Source organism: Ambystoma mexicanum, chromosome 1q (genome assembly GCF_040938575.1).
Source record: "Ambystoma mexicanum isolate Mex_15411 chromosome 1q, UKY_AmexF1_1, whole genome shotgun sequence".
Taxonomy (NCBI): Eukaryota; Metazoa; Chordata; class Amphibia; order Caudata; family Ambystomatidae; genus Ambystoma; species Ambystoma mexicanum.
Window position 1 is genome coordinate 65,100,835 of NC_090922.1, and position 18,974 is coordinate 65,119,808.

General features: G+C 49.3%; 1 protein-coding gene across 1 annotated transcript in view; it reads left to right on the plus strand.

Moving 5' to 3' along the window:
* The window catches only part of TERF2 (telomeric repeat binding factor 2), a 498,766-nt gene that overhangs the window by 222,358 nt on the left and 257,434 nt on the right, over positions 1-18,974 (plus strand). The gene's annotated exons all lie outside the window — the stretch shown is intronic.

Below are 18,974 nucleotides of genomic sequence, written 5' to 3' on the forward strand. Positions count from 1 at the left end.
ATTCCTCTTGGATCTAATCTGATTTCTTCATTAGAATGCAAGTCTACCCCTGCTGACTCTGGCGTTGCTCGATACAGAGCTAAACAACCTGGCGTAATTTCCCAGTATAACAATGTTTCTCTAACTGAATTGGGTTGAACCTGTAAATTAGGAGTCATTAATCGCATCAAAGGAGTTTCATGTTCATACACAGGCCTATTGTTCAGCACTTGCACCGCATCAAACACACGATCACGCCAGCCTGCCAAACTGCCGTCTCCAGATTTGCACAACTGTTCTTTCAGTAACCCATTCATTCGTTCAGTTAGCCCTGCAGCAGCTGAATGGTAGGGAATGTGATATATCCACTCAATGCTCTTTTCCTGACAAAATTCCTGGATTAGTTTGCCTTTGAAATGTGACCCATTGTCACTTTGAATCTGCAAAGGCACTCCATAATGTAATATGATCTGATCTAACAACCTGATGGTATTCAATTGGGTTGCACGTTTGCACGGCAAAACCATCAAATATCCCGAGTATGTATCTACAATAGTGCATGCATACTGACAACCTCTGCTGTTTGGCATAGGACCGATATAATCAATCTGGCAAATTTGACCTGGTAATTTTCCTCTTCTCAATGTACCTCGAACAATCTCAGGTATAGGTCTTTGCAATTGGTGTTGGCACAAGGCACACTGTAAAATAACTGTTTTCACTACTTCTAACGGAAGACTGATGCCTCGAGATTGTGCCCACCTGATAGCCTTTTCTCCAAGGTGCCCACTTTTCTGATGGGCCCATTTGGCCAAACCCTCCATATCGTCTTCCCGAGCCTCTGCATCCATTGTCGCAATCTTGGTGTGTTCGTCTGCAACAGAATTAAACCAATGTTCTAATGAATCTGTGGCACAATGTGCGTCCACATGATATACAGTGACTTCACTTTGTAACAACATTTCGAGGGGATTGGGTCCTCCGACGTATTCCATATCTATGACATGTAATCACCACAGCTGTGCTGCTTCGGAAACTTTTTCGGCGTCTGCGTCCTGCGTCGATGACGTCGATGCGCCGTCGTCGAGGACCTCCTCCGACGTCCGACGTCATCCGATGTGATAAGTAGGACGCACGACGCCCATAGCCTCAGTTCCGTTTTTTCCGCGAACGTGTTGCTTCGTGTTTCTCGGTTTAAACGCCTCGACTCTTTGGAGTTCTGTTCTTCTCGGTTCTTCGAACCTGTTCGTTTGTGAAATTCCTTCTGGAGATGTCTACTTCGTCTTCGACCCCGCGTCCGGGTTTCAAGAAGTGCGGGGAGTGTGGGTCCAAGATGTCGGTGACGGACTCGCACGACGCCTGCCTCTGGTGCCTCGGGGAGGCCCACGACACGGATGACTGTATCGACTGCCAGTCGCTCACGTCCAAAGCCTTACGCGAACGTAAGAAGATGATGTCGGTAGGTCGGGTGTCCAAGCCCCGGAAGTCGAAGTCTGCGGGGCTTTCGACGGATGATTCGAGGGGTGACTCTCCGTGTCATCGTCGGAAGTCTCGTGGGTCTCCTTCTAGGAGTCGGTCTCGCCACTCCTCTGCCTCTTCGAGGCATTCTCGGAAGCGCCGACATCGGTCGTCTTCCAGGTCCTCTTCGGAGGGCTCTGCCCGGCACGTCGCTTACCCCTCCGGCCGTGCGACGCCGGAGGAATGGGCTTCCTTCGGGAAGAAGATGTTGGCGATTCTTGAGTCGCAGGGTACTCAGCCGTCCGCGCCCCCGAGTGGGGTCGGTCGTGTGAGGTCGAGAGACACCGCTCGCAAGAGTGGTCGGCACGAGTCACGGGAGAGGTCCCGTTCGGACAAGGGGTCTCGTTCTCGACGTACCCGTTCCAGGTCCCGGTCCTCGACGCGTTCGAGACCGTGTGCACCTGTGAGGTCTTCGAAGAAGGCATCGACGTCTGTGGCGTCGAGGGCGTCGACAGGCTTTCTCGAGGCTCTGGCTCCGAGGAAGTCGTCGATGCCGTCGACGCTCAGGTCGTCGAGGGACACGCTCGGGGCTCCGGCCTCGAGGGCTGTGTCGACGCCGCCGATTCTGGAGGCGCTGCATCTGACGTCGACGCCGATTTCGTCGACGCCGATTTCCTCGACGTCGACGCCGATCCTCTCGGCGCTGGCGCCGATTCGCTCAACGCCATCGACGCCTTTCGTGTCGGAGGTACCCCAGGGCACGGGTGGACCCCCTAGGAAGGCTCTGGTTAAGAGCAAGCACTCTCGAGTGCCTTCTTTTCGCCACCTGGACTATATTTCAGAGGCGGATGAGGATTCGGATGGCCTGGTTCCTAGTCAGGTTCCGGATGACATTGTCTCGGGCCATAGTCAGTTTGACGAGTTGAGACAGTCACTGCATGATGCCAGTGGACTGGACACCTCTCCGGAGGTGGAGTTTTGTAGGCCTGAGCCTGGCTCTCATGCTGATTCCTCGTACCGGCGCCTTATGGCTAGGGTTTCTGAGTACTTGGGATGGTCTGCTCCCCCAGGGGAGTTTGTGCAGGATGATCTGACGGACATCCTTGATGTTGGTCCCCCAACTGACCCGGTTCTGCCGTTCCATATGGCTTTACAGGGTGGCGGCGGCTTGGACTGCTCCGGAGAGTCTCCTGGCGGTGGGCAGATCCTTGTCGCGGAAATACCGTCCAGCCAGTGGCGACCCCTGCTACTTGACCAGGCACCCCACTCCGGAGAGTTTGGTGGTGCAGGCGGCCACGGCCCCGGCGAAGCAGGCGTCGTACCCTACCATCCCTCCTGATAGGGACGACAAATGTTTTGATGGCTGGGCGAAGAAAGTGTTTTCTTCTGGTGGTATGGCGCTTCAGGCGGCCAACTCCATTTGTGCCTTGTCACGTTTCACGCACACTCTGTGGAACTGTGTTGCGTTAGCGGCTGAACATGTTCCCGAAGGGGATGAACGGGATGGTTTCCTTGCTATGGTCCAGGATGGTAAGGATGCCATGTGTGAGTCCGTTCAGTCGGGTTTGGACTTAGCTGAATGCGTCAGTAGGTCCATGGCGGCGAGCACCGTGATACGCAGGTTTGTGTGGTTGCGGAAGTCGGGGTTTGCACCTGATGTGCAGTCCCGGCTCCTCAACATGCCCTTTGACGGTGAACACCTTTTTGGCAGCAAGGCTGACGAGAGCCTTGAGAGGTTGCAGACCTCAAAAGCTGCAGCGAAGTCGTTGGGCGCTGCAGTTCGCCAACCTCCGCCTTTTCGCACTAGGGGACAGCAGTGGAGGGGTGGTTCCTTTCGCTATTACTCATCCTTCAGTAAAGCGAGAGGAGCTGGCAGTCAAAGAGGCCAACGCAGGGGTACCAGAGGTGGACGACAGGGTACCCGTGGTGCCAAGGCCGCTCGGGCAGTTGCCTCTTTGCCCTCAGGTAACGCCGCAGCCGCTCCCACTCTGTCGTGAGGCCATGTCCCATGGTTCGCCGGTTGGGGGAAGGCTGGCGCAGCATCTTGTAGAGTGGCAAGCCATTACTTCAGATGTGTGGGTTCTGGAGATCATAACCCACGGCTACTGTCTTCCTTTTCGGCACAGGCCTCACGACAATCCACCGGGGATCCTCTCTTTGCAGAGTCCGGATCCGCTCCTTGCGCAGGAAATTCAAGCCCTGCTGGAGAAAGGCGCCATAGAACTGGTGCCTGTAGCGGAGAGGAACAAGGGATGGTATTCCCCTTATTTTTTGATTTCGAAGAAAGACGGGGGATTGAGACCCATCATGGACTTGCGCGGTTTGAACAAACTCCTCAGGAAGGACAAGTTCAAGATGGTTACTCTCTCTCAAGTCCTCCAGGCCCTTCAGCTTCAGGACTGGTTGGTGTCAGTCGACCTCAAGGATGCTTACTTCCATGTGCCGATCCATCCCAAGCACAAGAAGTACCTGAGGTTCGCGGTTGGCGACTCGCACTTTCAGTTTCGGGTCCTGCCGTTCGGATTGACCTCCGCCCCGAGGGTTTTCACCAAGCTCATGGTGGTGGTGGCAGCGCATCTCAGGCAAGGGGGGATTCACGTCTACCCCTACCTGGACGATTGGTTGATCAGGGGGAGCTCTCCCGAGCAAGTCCTGGATCATCTATCGGTCACCTGTCGCTCCCTTCACAGGCTGGGCTTCTCCCTCAATTTAAAGAAGTCCCATTTGACGCCAACACAGCGGCTCCAGTACATCGGAGCAGTGCTCGACACTTCCCTCGGGCAGTGTTTTCCTCCCCAGGTGAGGGCTCTTCACATTCAGCAGATGGTGCACAAGTTTCAGCATGCCCAGACGCTCCCAGCGTTCGAGTTCTTGAGGTTGCTCGGCCTCATGGCATCCTGCATTCTTCTGGTGCCAGAGGCTCGCCTGCGGATGAGATCTTTGCAGTGGGCACTCAAGACGCAATGGTCGCAGTCCTCCGGCAGGATGTCGGACTCGATTCAGGTGCCGTCCTCGGTCGCCCGGGACCTTCTGTGGTGGGCCGTCGAAGGCAACTTGATGAAGGGGGCTCCGTTTTGGCTTCCCTGGCCGGAGGTGACGATTGTGACGGATGCATCCCTCACGGGATGGGGAGCTCATGCCAACGGGCTGACAGTCAGCGGTCGTTGGTCTCCGTCGGAGTCCAGACTCCATATCAATCTGTTGGAGCTGAGGGCCGTCAGGCTAGCCCTGAAGGCTTTTCTGCCGTCTGTGCGAGGGAAGAATGTCCTGATCCTGACGGACAACACAGTGGCCATGCACTACCTCAACAAAAAGGGGGGGGCAGGGTCACTTCCTCTGTGCAGGGAGGCGATGCAGCTCGAGTTCTGGGCCATCCAGCAGGAAGTTTCGATCTCGGCAGTTCATCTGGCCGGAGCCGAAAACGTGACGGCGGACGCTCTGAGCAGGCAGAGCGCGATCTCTCACGAGTGGGAGCTGGCTCAGGAGATTCTCCTGGAGATCTTCGCCCTTTGGGGGACCCCTCAAGTGGATCTCTTCGCCTCCAGTGTCAACCGGAAGTGCGAAAGGTTTTGCTCGCGGGAATTTCCACCAAAAGGAGCCTTAGGAGACGCGTTCGTGGTGGAGTGGTCATTCCCGCTGCTGTACGCGTTTCCTCCAGTCCCCGTCATCCCGCAAGTGCTGCGGAGGTTACGGAAGTTCGGTTCCTGGATGATCCTCATTGCCCCGGCGTGGGCTCGGAGGACGTGGTACCCGGACCTTCTCGACTTATCCATCTGCCCTCCACGTCGTCTTCCCTACCGAGACGATCTGCTCTCACGGGAGGGGGGTCAGGTTCTCCATCCAGAGGTCAGATCCCTCAACCTTCACGCTTGGCTTCTGAAAGGTTGAGGTATAAGGATTGGGACCTCCCTGAGGACGTGATGGAGGTGTTGCTTTCGGCCCGAAGGCCAGCAACAAAGTCTCTGTACCGTTGCCGTTGGCGTAAGTTCTGCGACTGGTGCAGAGTTCAGAATGTGGATCCTTTTGCATGTGTCATCCCCATGGTTCTGTCCTTTTTACTTTCTTTGGCCCACAGGGGCTTGCAAGTGGGTACCGTTAAGGGTTACCTGGCGGCGCTGTCCATCTTTAAGCGCTCGTCTGAAGAATGTTCTTACTTTAAAATCCCTTTGATTTCACAGTTCCTGAAAGGGCTCACTAATGTGTTCCCTCCGTCGCCTTTCCTGGTGCCCGGTTGGGATTTAAACCTTGTTCTTAAGTTTCTTATGGGTGCTCCGTTTGAGCCTTTACATTCTTGCTCTTTGAGGCTGTTAACTCTGAAAACTGTGTTTTTAGTTGCGGTTACTTCCACTCGCAGAGTGAGTGAGTTACAGGCACTTTCAGTTAAGCCTCCCTTCACTGTATTTCACAAGGACAGGGTTGTCCTTAGAGTTCGTCCTTCTTTTCTTCCGAAGGTGGTGACGGAATTTCATTTGGCCCAGAAGGTTGTTCTTCCAGCATTCTATCCTCCTCCGCATCCTGGTAAGGAAGAGGAGAGGCTCCATAGGCTTGATCCTAGGAGAGCTTTGAGCTTTTATGTTTCACGCTTGTCCCGGGTCAGAGTGGATGATCAACTCTTTATTGGTTACGCTGGGAAGCGTTTGGGTCAAGCTGTGACGAAACAGACTTTGTCTCGCTGGATTATTTTGGCCATCTCGGAGTGCTACCGCTTGGCGGGTAAGGACCCACCGGCTGGCTTGCGGGCCCATTCTACCAGGGGTATGGCTGCGTCTACTGCCCTGCAGAGGGGTGTTCCTATTCGCAACATCTGTGATGCAGCCACCTGGGCTTCAGTACATACATTTGTACATCACTATTCCCTCGATTCCATCCGAGCACAGGATCTGGCCTTCGGCAAGGCGGTCCTTTGCTCTGCTATTTGATTGGCTATTCTAAATTTTGATTATAAATTCTTTCCCTCCTCCTTGCTTTTGGTACTGCTGTGGGAGTCTGTCATAGATATGGAATACGTCGGAGGACCCAATCCCCTCGAAGAACAAGTTACTTTCTTACCTGGTAACGTTCTTTCCATTTGATGGTCCGACGACGTATTCCATATCGCTCCCGCCCTGCCTTCCCCGCTGCAGAATTTCTTTTGCGATTGCAGCTTACGTTCCGCAAGGCTTTGTGTCTGACTGGCAGTTGACTTATGTCACACGTTCTGGGGGAAAAAACTGCAACTGAGGCTATGGGCGTCGTGCGTCCTACTTATCACATCGGATGACGTCGGACGTCGGAGGAGGTCCTCGACGACGGCGCATCGACATCATCGACGCAGGACGCAGACGCCGAAAAAGTTTCCGAAGCAGCACAGCTGTGGTGATTACATGTCATAGATATGGAATACGTCGTCGGACCATCCCATCGAAAGAACGTTACCAGGTAAGAAAGTAACTTGTTCTTCTGCAATATCTTGCCACAGTTCCTTTCCCCACAACTCTTTTGAATGAATCTTCCATCCATTCTTTTGCCAAGTCGGCAACCACACTGCCAATCCATTTGCCACTGACCATGAATCTGTGTACACATGGCATTGACCAGGGGTCTCTTGTTTCAATGCTTGGTAAACTGCATAAAGTTCTGCAAATTGACTGCTCTTTCCTTTCCCTGTCGTTGTCAACTATTTTTTTGTTCTGGGATTGTACAACACTGCTTTCCAGTACCGCTCAGTTCCCACATATCGAGCTGAACCATCCGTGAACCAAGCATGCTCTGTTTGTTCCCCGGTCAAATCACTGTAAGGGACTCCCCATTTCACGGGAGACTCGCATTTTTTAGGCACCTCCGGTGGTATATAATCTGAGGGCGGTATGTTGGCTACTTGCTAATGTAATTTTGCCACCCCACCCTTTCCTGATTTGGCTCTGTCTTGAATATACCATTTCCACTTAATTATGCTGGCTTCTTGAGCATGTCCTATACGATGTGTTTTAGGATAGCTCAGTACCCACTGCATGATCGGTATTTCAGGTCTCATGAATACATCAGGACCTAAGGTAATCTGCTCGGTATCAACAAGAGCCCAATAACATGCTAGCAATTGCTTCTCAAACGGAGTATATGAGTTACCAGCATCGGGCAACTTACGACTCCAAAATCCTAATGGCACACGTTTCCTGTCTTGTTTCTGGCACACACTCCAGTTAGCATAATTGTCTTGCACAGACACATTTAATTCCACTTCGCCTTCCGTCAAGGGCCATAAATCAAGCACCTGCTGCACCGTGTCTTTCGCCATCTCAAAGGCTCTCTGCTGCTCTTCCCCCCCACTGAAACTCCTATTTCTTACGTGTCACTTTGTAGAGGGGGGCCAATATCTGCCCTAAATGTGGAATGTGCTGTCTCCAAAAGCCAAACAGTCCTATAAACTGCTGAGCTGTCTTTTTGCTCATTGGAGTGGTGAATTCAAGTATTTTCTGTCGTGCTTTTGGCACCATTTATCGATGCCCATGATGCCACTGAATCCCTAAGAATATCAACTGTTCCAGCTGGACCTTGAATTTTACTCGGATTAATCTCCCACCCTTCCTATTTCAATCCTATAAGGACATCTAGCTGACTTTGCACGCTATGCTCATCCTTGCGCTGGATCAAAATATCATCAATGTAATGAGAGATTTGTATGTCAGGTTTACACGGTATCTTGTCTAAGTGCTCTGCCACCAGCCGGTACCAGATAGTCGGACTGTGCATGTACCCCATGTGTAGTCTCGTGAAAGTGTACTGACTTCCACCCCATGAAAATGCAAACTGTTCTTGACACTTGTCAGCAATTGGCACAGAGAAAAATGCATTAGCGAAATCGATCACTGCATACCAAGTCCCCTCAAACTTTTGGACATTTTCAATCAAAGTAATAGCATCTGGGACTGCGGGTAATAAGGGAGGAGTGTGTTTATTCAACTCCCTGTAATCCACCGTCATTCTCCATGACCCAGCCCCCTTTTTAATGGGCCAGAGCGGATTGTTCCATGATGTGGTAATAGGGCATAATACACCCACATCCACATACTCTTTGATGGTGTCTGAAATTTTCTTGTGCCCCCCAGGAATGCGGTATTGTTACATGGCTACCCGCTTAGTCGCCACTGGCACTTGCACGGGGGGCATCTTCAATTTGCCTACAGTAATGGGTGTACAAATTAATGCACTCACCCCAAACTGGTACGTTTTACCGCCAAGTCCCAAGGTTAGCCCTTCCAAAATGTCAAAGCCAATTATATGTTCAGGTATCGGGACAATCAACGGAGCCGGAGCTTGGCCGAAGCCCTAGTCAAACTTCGAATGAGTGTGACTCGTCTCCGCCTCTAGCATCGCACCCACCACCTTTCTCAAATCAGCATATGTTGGCTGGTACGGTGAAGGTGTCCCCATAGACCCTTCATCTTGTTCTTCCGCAGGGGGAGCAGAAGGTGAGGCGTCCCCCTGTGTCGTGGTGACTACTTGTTTCTTCACCTGTTTATACCGTTCTTTGGCTGCAAGTCCTCGTTTTTTTGTATAATTCATACATTACTCTGGTTTCAATGCCATCAATTTCTTCGTGTGGCACACCATCTTTTAACAAAGCCAAAAACATGTCTTTTTGGGACACTCGGGAGTCTCTGATAACTTGCTGCCTGCCTTCTCTCACTGCGCCCCTCTCTCTCTCTCTCTCTCTCTCTCTCTCGTGGCTTGTTATCGCTCTTATCCCACTCTCCCAAATCTGCAAGTTGCCGCATGGCATCTGCTACCTCATCCGTAGCCTTGCCCGTCATGCCTACGAGCAAAGTCATAATGATACTTTTGTATGAGGTGGCGCAGTTCTAATCACCATGTTTCCTGTTGAAACTGAGAGCGACACGGCTCCCATGTGATCAGGAGCGTCTATGTGAATCGCCTCTTTCATAGCATGCTCTCTGACTTTTTGAATTGCTTCTCTCAACGTATACCACTTCGTTTCTTCACTGGGCCAATCTCTGGTAATAGGGTATTTACGGTTACATGCTTGGGCTATCAGGTGAAACAAAGACACCTGCGTATCTTGCCCATTAGCATCAGGGGGCGGTCCTACTCTTAAAACCTCCTGTAAATTGGTGTCAATTGACAGGGGTAAAAAACGTGGTGAATCAGTAGAATCTACCAACAACCCTGCAGCACCCCCGTCTAGTAATCTCACCATCCATGTCAATAAAGCTTCCCCTGATTTTTGCCTCAAACGGGTAATAAGTTCCCCAACCTCCTGTTGTGTGTAATCTTCAAAAGTGCTTAAATCCACCATACCACCACCAGGATTCTGCGGGTGTGGTCCGGCTCGCCGCTTTCTAACAGGCTTTGCCGCCACTGTTTTCTGTTTCACCTCTGGTTTGGGGTCAGACTATTCTGCAGAACTATTTTCTAGACTGGTCGAATCAAATATATCACCATCCCATTTGTCCGGATCCCAGTCTACACCAGCGGTAGCGATTACAGTTGCCACCTTCCTTTTGTTGACCTCTCCCCGTCTTTTCCTATACTTATATCGCGCTACTCTTACTGCTGCCCTCTCGGCCACCGCCTAATATGTGTCGGCCTTATCTTTAAACAATTTCATTTGAATCTGCTGCATTAACGCAGTCTGCCGTTCTGCAGCTAGTTCTCTCTCTAATCTCAAAACCTCATTTTTCATATCCATTTGCCTCTGATGTATTTTCCTATAAGCATGCAAAAGAACCCAACCTCGCCTACCTAATGCCGCACATTCTTTACCACGTTTTACTGGAACGTGTTGCAAGCATGCAATTACATCAGTCGGATCGGCCTCTCCCAATCCTTGATCCCAAGTTTCACTTAAACCGGCACCACATGCCCACGCTTGAGCCAACTTATTTATTTAATTATTTGGATTTATAAAGCGCCCAGCAGCCCGAGGGCATCGTGGCGCTGTTACAGAATATTCACTTATGACATGGTACAGATAATACATAGGCAGTGGTACAGGTAAAAAAGAAACATGACAGCGTTCCAGGGTTCCACAGGAACAGTATTAGAGGCAGTACATTTGGCAACAGATTAGCTGAAGAGATTCGTTTTTAGCACCTTCCTGAAGGTTGTGAGGGATTGTTCATTTATTAGGTTGTGTGGGAGCGCATTCCAAGCTTTTGGTGCTAGGACTTCAAAGCTTGTGCCGCCAGCTTTGGCTCTGTTGAAGGCTGGGACGGAAAGCAAGCAAGTGTATTGGTCTATGTGCTGGGGCTTGGTGAATTCTTTCTGCTAGGTATGCAGGGGCTGTCAGGGCAAGGCATCTGTGGGTGATAGTGAGGGCCTTAAATGTAATGCGTTCGTTGATAGGGAGCCAGTGGGCGTCTTTCCTTGCCTGTGTGATGTGCTCTCTCCTCAGGATGCTGAGAGCGGCTCTGAGGGCGCTGTTTTGTGCCATTTGAAGTCTGTTGATGTTATTTGCGGAAGTGCCTAGGAGTAGAATGTTACAGTAGTCGAGTTTTGCGCCAATTGTAGCTCTCGCTATATTAAGGCAGTTTTTTGGTGATAGGCGAGGTTTTACTGCATTTATGATTTTGGTATTAGTGCGGCTGAAGATGAGATGGCACTAACTTGTCTGTCCATTGATAAGGTGGAATCTAAATATACACCAAGAGTTTTCACCGCAGTGGCGGCTCTGATAATAGAGTTCTCAATGGTGAAGGAACTATATTTGTAGTCTAGTTTTTATAGGGATTCTTTTGGGCCTACTAGTAGGATTTGTCTTTTGCCTATTTAGACAGAGACCATTAGCTGCCATCCAGGCCTGGATGTTTGCATAAGTCTTCTGGAGGGTGTCAAGATCTTGTTCATAGTTTCCGGTCAGTGGGAGAAGAATTTGAGTGTCGGCATAGTTGGTGAAGGCTATGCCGGAATCTTCTAAGTCATTGAATAGAGGAAGGGTGAATAGTTTGTAGAGAGTGGGGGAGGTACAAGACCCTTGTGGCACTCCGCTTTCGATGGGTGATGGCGAGGCTGAGGCCTGGTCGCAGAATACCCTCATGGCTCTACCCTCTAGGAACGAGGTGATCCATGCAGTGGCTTCTTGTGAGAAGTGGGCAGTGTCAATGAGGTGTTTACACAGGATCTTGTGGTCAACCAGGTCAAAGGCCGCCGATAGATCCAAGAGTAATAGGAGTGAGGTTTTGCCTTTGTCCATGGCTTCAAGTAGTTGGTTCTTGAGGTCTAATAAGGCCGATTCAGTACCGTGACGGGGGCGGAAGCCGGATTGCCTTTTACCTAGAATGTTATGATTTTCCAGGTAGGATTGGATCTGTAGGTAGGCAGCCTTGTCAAGAATTTTCAACAAAAATGGTACAGTTGTGATTGGCCGGTAGTTGTTAGGGGAGTCAGGGTCAAGGGAAGGTTTCTTTAGAAGTGGTCGTACCCAGGCTTCCTTAAGGGCAAGCGGGACTGTGCTGTTGGCGAAGGAGGCGTTGATGAAGATGGTGATGACAGGGGCTAAGGCGGTGGCACAGTCTTTGACTATATTAGCTGGGCATGTGACCCCTTTACATAAAGAGGGTTTGGTCTGTTTCATGATCTTTAGGACTTCAGGGATGGTGACTTGTCTGAATGCAAACGGTGTGGGTTTGTTTGCGCCCTGCGGAGTGTCTGGAGTTCGTGATATTGCCAGAGGATTTGTAGTGAGTGATGGCGCTTTGGGCAGTTTGTCAAATTGGGACTTGATTTTGGTCTGAAGTGTTTTGATTTTGTTTAGCATGGCGTGCTGGGTGTTGTTACACCATGTTTCGTCTTTCTCGTTGGGTTGTGTGGATGTGGGGGGAATTGTCAGTTTGTTGTAGATGGAAAATAGTTCCTTCGATTGGGAGTTTGCTTTTTCAATTCTGGAGTTGTAGGTGGCGGCTTTGGCTTTGGTGATGGCCAGTTTGTATTGTTTGGCAGCTGTGAGGTACGTGTCTCTAGTGGTGGTGGAGGGGTTTGTTTGCCAGGATTTGAATGCTGCTTTTTTTGCTATTCGAGCATCTTTGAGTTCCTGTGTGAACCATGAGTTGGCATGAAGTGTGTGTTTGGCTTTTTTTTGTTCTAGTGGGGCTTTTGCGTCTAGAACCTCTTTCAAAGTGGTGTTGTAGATCTCTACCAGCTCTTTGGGGTTATTGGATGTGGGATGGGCGAGCGCTGAGGCTTCAAGCCGAGGGAGGATTCTTTCGGCGGTGAGTAGTTTTTTGGATCTAGCTAGGGTGGGTGGTGCGGTTTTGTTGGGGTTCCCTCCTGTTTTTGAGGGTATGAAGAAGTTCAGTAGATGGTGGTCAGTCCATGGGCGTGGGGTATTGGAACTAATGTCTACTGCGCAGTTGTGGTCTGCAATCCAGTCTAATATACGACCTTTGATGTGGGTGGGATCGTTAATTAGTTGTGTCTTTAGGGTCTTTGAATCCCAAGTTGAGGTCAGCCAAGAGGATGGCTCTAGTGTTGTTTTTGAGGTTGTCTCCTAGGATGTGGTTGAGGTTAGATTGGAATTCGTGGGTTGAGCCTGGAGGTCGGTAGACATTGTGTAATGTTATGGTGTCCTTCGGTGTAGGAAATATTTTTACTGAGAGCATGTCAAAGTTGTCAGCCTCAGGGGTTTTTAGTTGCCTGGCATTAAGAGACTCCTTGAGAATTAGGGCGACCCCTCCCCCTTTCCTAGAGGTTCTGTCTTGCCCGACGATGATATAGCCTGGTGGTAGGGTTTGGCAGATGGATGGGCCGGAGGCTTCATGTAGCCAGGTCTCTGTGATGGCTATAATGTCTAGATTTAGGTCGACGATAAGGTCGTGGATCTCTATGGTATGTGCAGGCAGGGAGCGTGCATTGATGAGTGCACAGTGGAGATGTGTTCTCAGGTTGTTCTCTGGTTTGGCTTTAATCTGAATGCTCATAGTGGAGGCAGGTTTGTTGGGTGTTGTTGGCGTGTGGCTGGGTGTTGGTGCTGTCAGGTGGACGCATGGTTTGGCTGCTTGGATACTAGGTTTGGTTAAGAGGCGGATAGATCGGGAGCCTTGCCTATGGTTTCTCTGGTGTAGGGGGGGGGCAGAGAGTTAGGTTGTGAGGGGATGGGTTTGGTAGTGATGCAGTGTAGCTTGGGGGTTGTGTGGATGGGTGCTTGTGTCGGCATTAATGAGTGTATAGGTAGAGGTGGGAGAAAGTGTAGGTGGAACGTTGTGGTTGAGTGTGAGACATTTTCAGGCGCGGTGCTAAAAGTGGGTTTGGGGGATTGAGGTAGTTCCTGTGCGTTGTGTGTGTAAAGGCACGCCGCTTTTGAGGAGAGCGGCACAGTGTGCACCTGCTAGCGGCAGCCCTAGGTGCAGTGCACCTTTCAAGGTGAGCTACGGGTAGTTATGAGAGGTGAACCGTAGAGGAGGGGCAGTGAGCAGGAACAGAAGTGGGTAAGGAGCACGTTGAAGGTGAGCAGTGTGTCTAATAGGGTGAGCACAGATGTGGGCATAACACGTAGGCATATATTAGGCACTACAGTCGGTTAGGTACATACAACAGGGCCAGTACGCATATTAGGCATTAAAGTGGGCTAGGTATATACAACAGTGCCAGTGAGCATATTAGGCATTACAGTCGGTTAGGTATATACAACAGTGCTAGTATGCACGAGAAAGGATTGGGCACATGTGCAGGGCATGCAAAGGCGGCTGGTATAGCCTGTTGTGCTGTGGAGGGCGGTCTGGTAACACGTGGTAGGGAACGGTCACGCTGGTACAGGGACCTGAATGGAGGCCTGGCGGGGTTTCAGCGGGGTGGGTTACAGCAAGAGAAAAACGTGAAACAGGGAAAACATTATAGGGTTGCAGCAAGCAGCATGTATAGCAGTTATAGTTGGAGTATAGGCGGCGATCTCATGGAGCGTGTAAGTAGATTCTGGTCGGGTCTGTTGGGTGGGCACTATGGTGCTAGAGTTCCATAAAGCAGCAGCAATATTCGAGCGCTTGACTCGTATGGTGAACGGGGTTGGGGTTGATAGTTAAGTGGGTTTTGCAGAGCCTTTGAGCGTGGCGTTCAAATGCAGTTAGACTGACCTTATGGTGCGTAGCGACCACGGAGCATCGTAACTGTTGCGAGTCTGGACAGCGGTTCCTGGCGACGGCGTCTGGCAGGTCTGGACAGGCTCAGGACAGGAGCCTTATCTGGTGCCTTTGCTGGTGCCGGCTTGCGCCTATCGGTGCATTCGATTTGCTATTAAGCCGGATGCAGCAGCCAATAGGAAGGCAGATGATGTTGTCAGGGTAACGCAGGCCACAGAGGCTTACACGTTTCTCGGCGGGCATTTCGAGCTGCATATGATTTTCGTTTTGGCACACGTGGAGAATTAGGGAAACGCGTGCAAAACAGGTACTGGTGTGCTCAGTGGTATTTAAAAGGGCACAACTGTTGCTGGGAGAAGTAGGCTGGCAATCTTCGTGAGTGGATTTTGGAATTCCACAACTTGCATCCCTCAGTCTGAGGACACGGGATTCTTACCTCCAAGCTGTTCGCTCAGCTGAGGTGTTGTCGGGCTGCTCCTGCAGCGGTGCAGGATGCGCGGATGGGCCCTCCTGGGCGTTCGTCAAGGGAGTGGGGGCACAGGCTCAGGTCAGGAGCCTTATCTGGTGCCGGCTTGCGCCTATCGGTGCATTCGATTGGCTATTAAGCCGGATGCACCAGCCAATAGGAAGGCAGATGATGTTGTCGGGGTAACGCAGGCCACAGAGGCTTACACGTTACTCGGCGGCCATTTCGAGCTGCATAGGATTTTCGTTTTGGCACACGTGGAGAATTAGGGAAACACGTGCAAAACAGGTACTTATCATACGGACTGTTAGTCCAACCTGGAATAACAACATCAGAACAGTCACCGCCAGCGGTAACGCTCTTCTTCTTGAACAAACTACTCATTATCGCAAGCAAAGCAAAGCCTTGTTGAACCTATATATTTTCTTCTCCACACTGCAATTACTCCCACAGGCACTCAAACAGTTACCAAAGAGACAAAAAATGTAACTTCTCAAAAAAAACGTCACTTACACGACAATCAAATCTTATCTTCGTTTCAGTAGATTCTTGGATGCACGGAACAACTCATCACATACATCCTCTTCGTGACGCCAAAAATGTACTGCTCTCCCCCGACAAGTGCACAAAACAACCATAAATCATCAATGCAATTATGGAGCAAGTACTTTGAACCAAAAAAAAAACCAGACACAATAATTCACAACCACGCACTCTTAGAAGATAAATTAGCTCTTTACGGCTATTTATTCAAAGCTTACAAATGCATAGAAATAACTCATAAAATAATATGGACATAGTTCACAGAAGAAATAAAGAAGTCAAAAGGAAATACATCACTGTGAGCGTAATTAAGTCCTCATCTCGTCCAGAAGCGGCTGGAAGACTCCGGGGACAGCCAGGCCGAGAATACCACAGCTCACAGGAAGGCCAGACGGAGCGTCCTTCTCAGGCTGAAGTCTCACCAGACCCCCTCCGGGTTTCCACATATATAGACACTCCACAAAGGGGAGTTAATTCTCGAACCTTCTGGAAATTGCACCTGCGCAGTTGAGGAACAGCCGTCGGTTGCCAGCTGGGTCAATCGAGAGCTCCCCCCAAGGAACGCAGGGCCTCCCTGCTCTAATAACATGCTCCACGGAGAACAGTAGCAAGCCATAACAACGTTGGCTTTCCCAGCAGAAAGGCCTTGACTGCATACCAGGTTTCGGAAAAACATGTTTTTCTCAGCACTGTGATTCTAACACTTCAGCAAAATGTGTGCAGCCTTTCACTGCGGAGTGAAGTAAATATCCAACATGGCTCTTAGTGCTCCCAGAATGCATTGCGCGCCCGCGCCATTTTGAACCAAGCATAAATCAAGCATAACACACCGTCTTTTGCGTCTTTATAGCTTCTGATAGTTCTCCTTTTTCATTTATCCTAATTCGGATCGATGTCTTTGTATATAGTGCTTTTATCGGCTGTAAAAGACTTTCCAGGCAGTCCCAGTTTTTTTATTTCTGCCACAGCATCTCGCGGTTGATTGTGTCAAAAGCTTGGTGCATATCGATGAAAGCTAGAAAAAGATGTGACCTTTTTTCTAAAGCTTTCAATTTTAACATATTGACCAGGGTCAGGTTGATTTCGGTCCCGACACCTTTTGTGAATCCAATTTGACGACAGTCGGTGATTCCTTTCTTGGTTGCCCAGGCTATTCATTTCTGCTGCAAGAAGTTTGCAAATATCTTGCCAATAGTATCAAGTAGAGCAATCGGGCGATAGTTGGCTGTATCAGCCCGTTTGCCCTTCTTATAAATTGGGACTAGTATCGCCGTTGTCCATGAAGGGGGACAAGCTCTGCGATTCTAGGAACAATTTTGCAATAAAGATGGACCACTAATGTTGATTTACTTTAAGAATGACGTTAGTTATGCCGTCCGGCCCAGCCGCTCTCTAGTTTTTTAGCTTTGCAATTACGGTACATATATCTTCGGCGATCTCGCTACAGTCCCACCTTGCAGCAACTTCCTCCAGTGGTGGCGACTTTGTTACGTTGATCTTTGAAAACACTTTATTGTAGTGTTTTTTCCAATTGCTTTCAGCCACCCCACTAACCATCATGTCTGCTTGATTTCTAGTGCCTCTGTTCAATATGCGCCAAATCTCTCTAGAGTTATTCGATTTTATTAGAGCCAGCATCACCTCGCCTCGTTCTCGGTCACGCAAAAAAGCAAATGCTTTTACCCAGTTGCGATATTTTTGCTTCTGTTTAATCATTGCGTGAGCACCCATGCGCCCTTGCACTTTTAGTTTGCGTATTTCTTTGTACGCTTTCTTTTTTTCCTCTTTTACCTTCATACTCCATTCGTGAGTATGTATTTTGGTTGTTTATATTTTTAGTGAAGAGCTCGCCTTTTGGCGAGGTAGAAGTGCAATGTAGTTTACCGAATCTCCGGCAAATGTATTCAACTTTTGGAAATTGTTGGTCAATGGGGTTATTTATCACTTATTCTAAGCCTATTTCGCCCATTATTTACCTCCATGTTTTGGACCAAGATCGATATTTCCAATTTTCGAGGTAAGTTCATGGCCATTACCAGTGCGCCGTGGTCGCTGTTTGTTGTCGATGTTATTCTCAAGCTCTCGATTTTGTGCCAGAAATGTTTTGAGATCCAGATATAATTCAGTGTCTTATCATAGCCCATGTTCTGCCAGGTGTGATTTGGCGGTATGTCGCCATTTACCTGTCCATTGGCCATGTCGCAGTCACATGCCTCCATTTCGGTTTTCCATTTTGCTATTCTTGAATGATAATTTTGCGCTTCGTTCCGGATCTCAATGATAGGGTCTCTGTTTGCATCAAACCATGTGATGTTCATGTCACCACATACAATTATGTAAAGGTCCTGATGAGTTGTTTATCGATAATCGCCATCACAGCTGATACAAACTTTTCTGAAGTTATCTGAACTGGGTTCCAGTACACGTTAATTAGGAACAACTGCTGCAATTTAGAAGTTTTATCCGTAGAATGTTGCATCAGAGTACTTTGAATAAAGATGTTTGGATTTTCCGATTCAAACACTTCCCAGTTTGTCCCAATCTTTATCATCGTTATTAGGCCAGAAAATGGACGGCCTGTGGAATTTTTCCCTGCTGGATTTAGCAAAGTCACATAGCCATCTTTCACCGGTGGGCTTCTCAGCCATGTTTCCTGGAGGCATATTGCAAAGTTATTGCTCAAGTCCACTGGAAAGTCGTCATATAGATGTCGGAAACCTTGTGTGTTCCAGGATATCAATGTAGAACACGATTCCACGGAGCTCTGGTTTAGCTAATGGTTTCTCACGCCAGTCTTACTTTTGCCAGATGATTGGTGTGAGTTTGGCGCAATAGTCAGGTGTTGCCTTAATTCGTCTCTCCGCTGCTAATTGGTGACCCCATTCGAGTGATTATTGTTGTTTCTGGGTTGTTTTGTTTGTATCAAACATATCTTCCGAAATCTCAAAACCCAGAAACAGCAATTCTTCTTTTGTGGCCAATATGGTCTTGCTTACGGCCTGAGATTTTATACGCAAATAGACTGTGTCAGCACGATCTTCTGAAATGTATTCAACAATAGAAATGTCTAGAGAAGACACTGTCCTTAGAGCCGGTACTGAGTGCAGAAGTCGGATTATGTTTCCTGTGTTTAAGTTGACATCATTGTCATCTTCAAATACATTCACAACACGAATTTTCGAAGTCAGTGGCTTGGGCTCCACCGGTTTTTGTTTTTCGGCTTGACTTAGTTCTTTCTGTCTTTGTGCTGCCGTTAATTTTGGATTCAATTTCACAGGCATCTTTAATTTCTGTTCTTGACCAACCAATCATTGGCTTTCCGCAGCTCTTCCTTGACTGTCTGCGGGAAATGCATTGTCTTGTATGGCTCCAGATCTTCTTTGTCTGACTCCCGGTGCTCCCTCACCTTCAAATTCTGCACCATTTTGAGTTTTTGCAATCCAAGGGTTTGAGGTTGACTC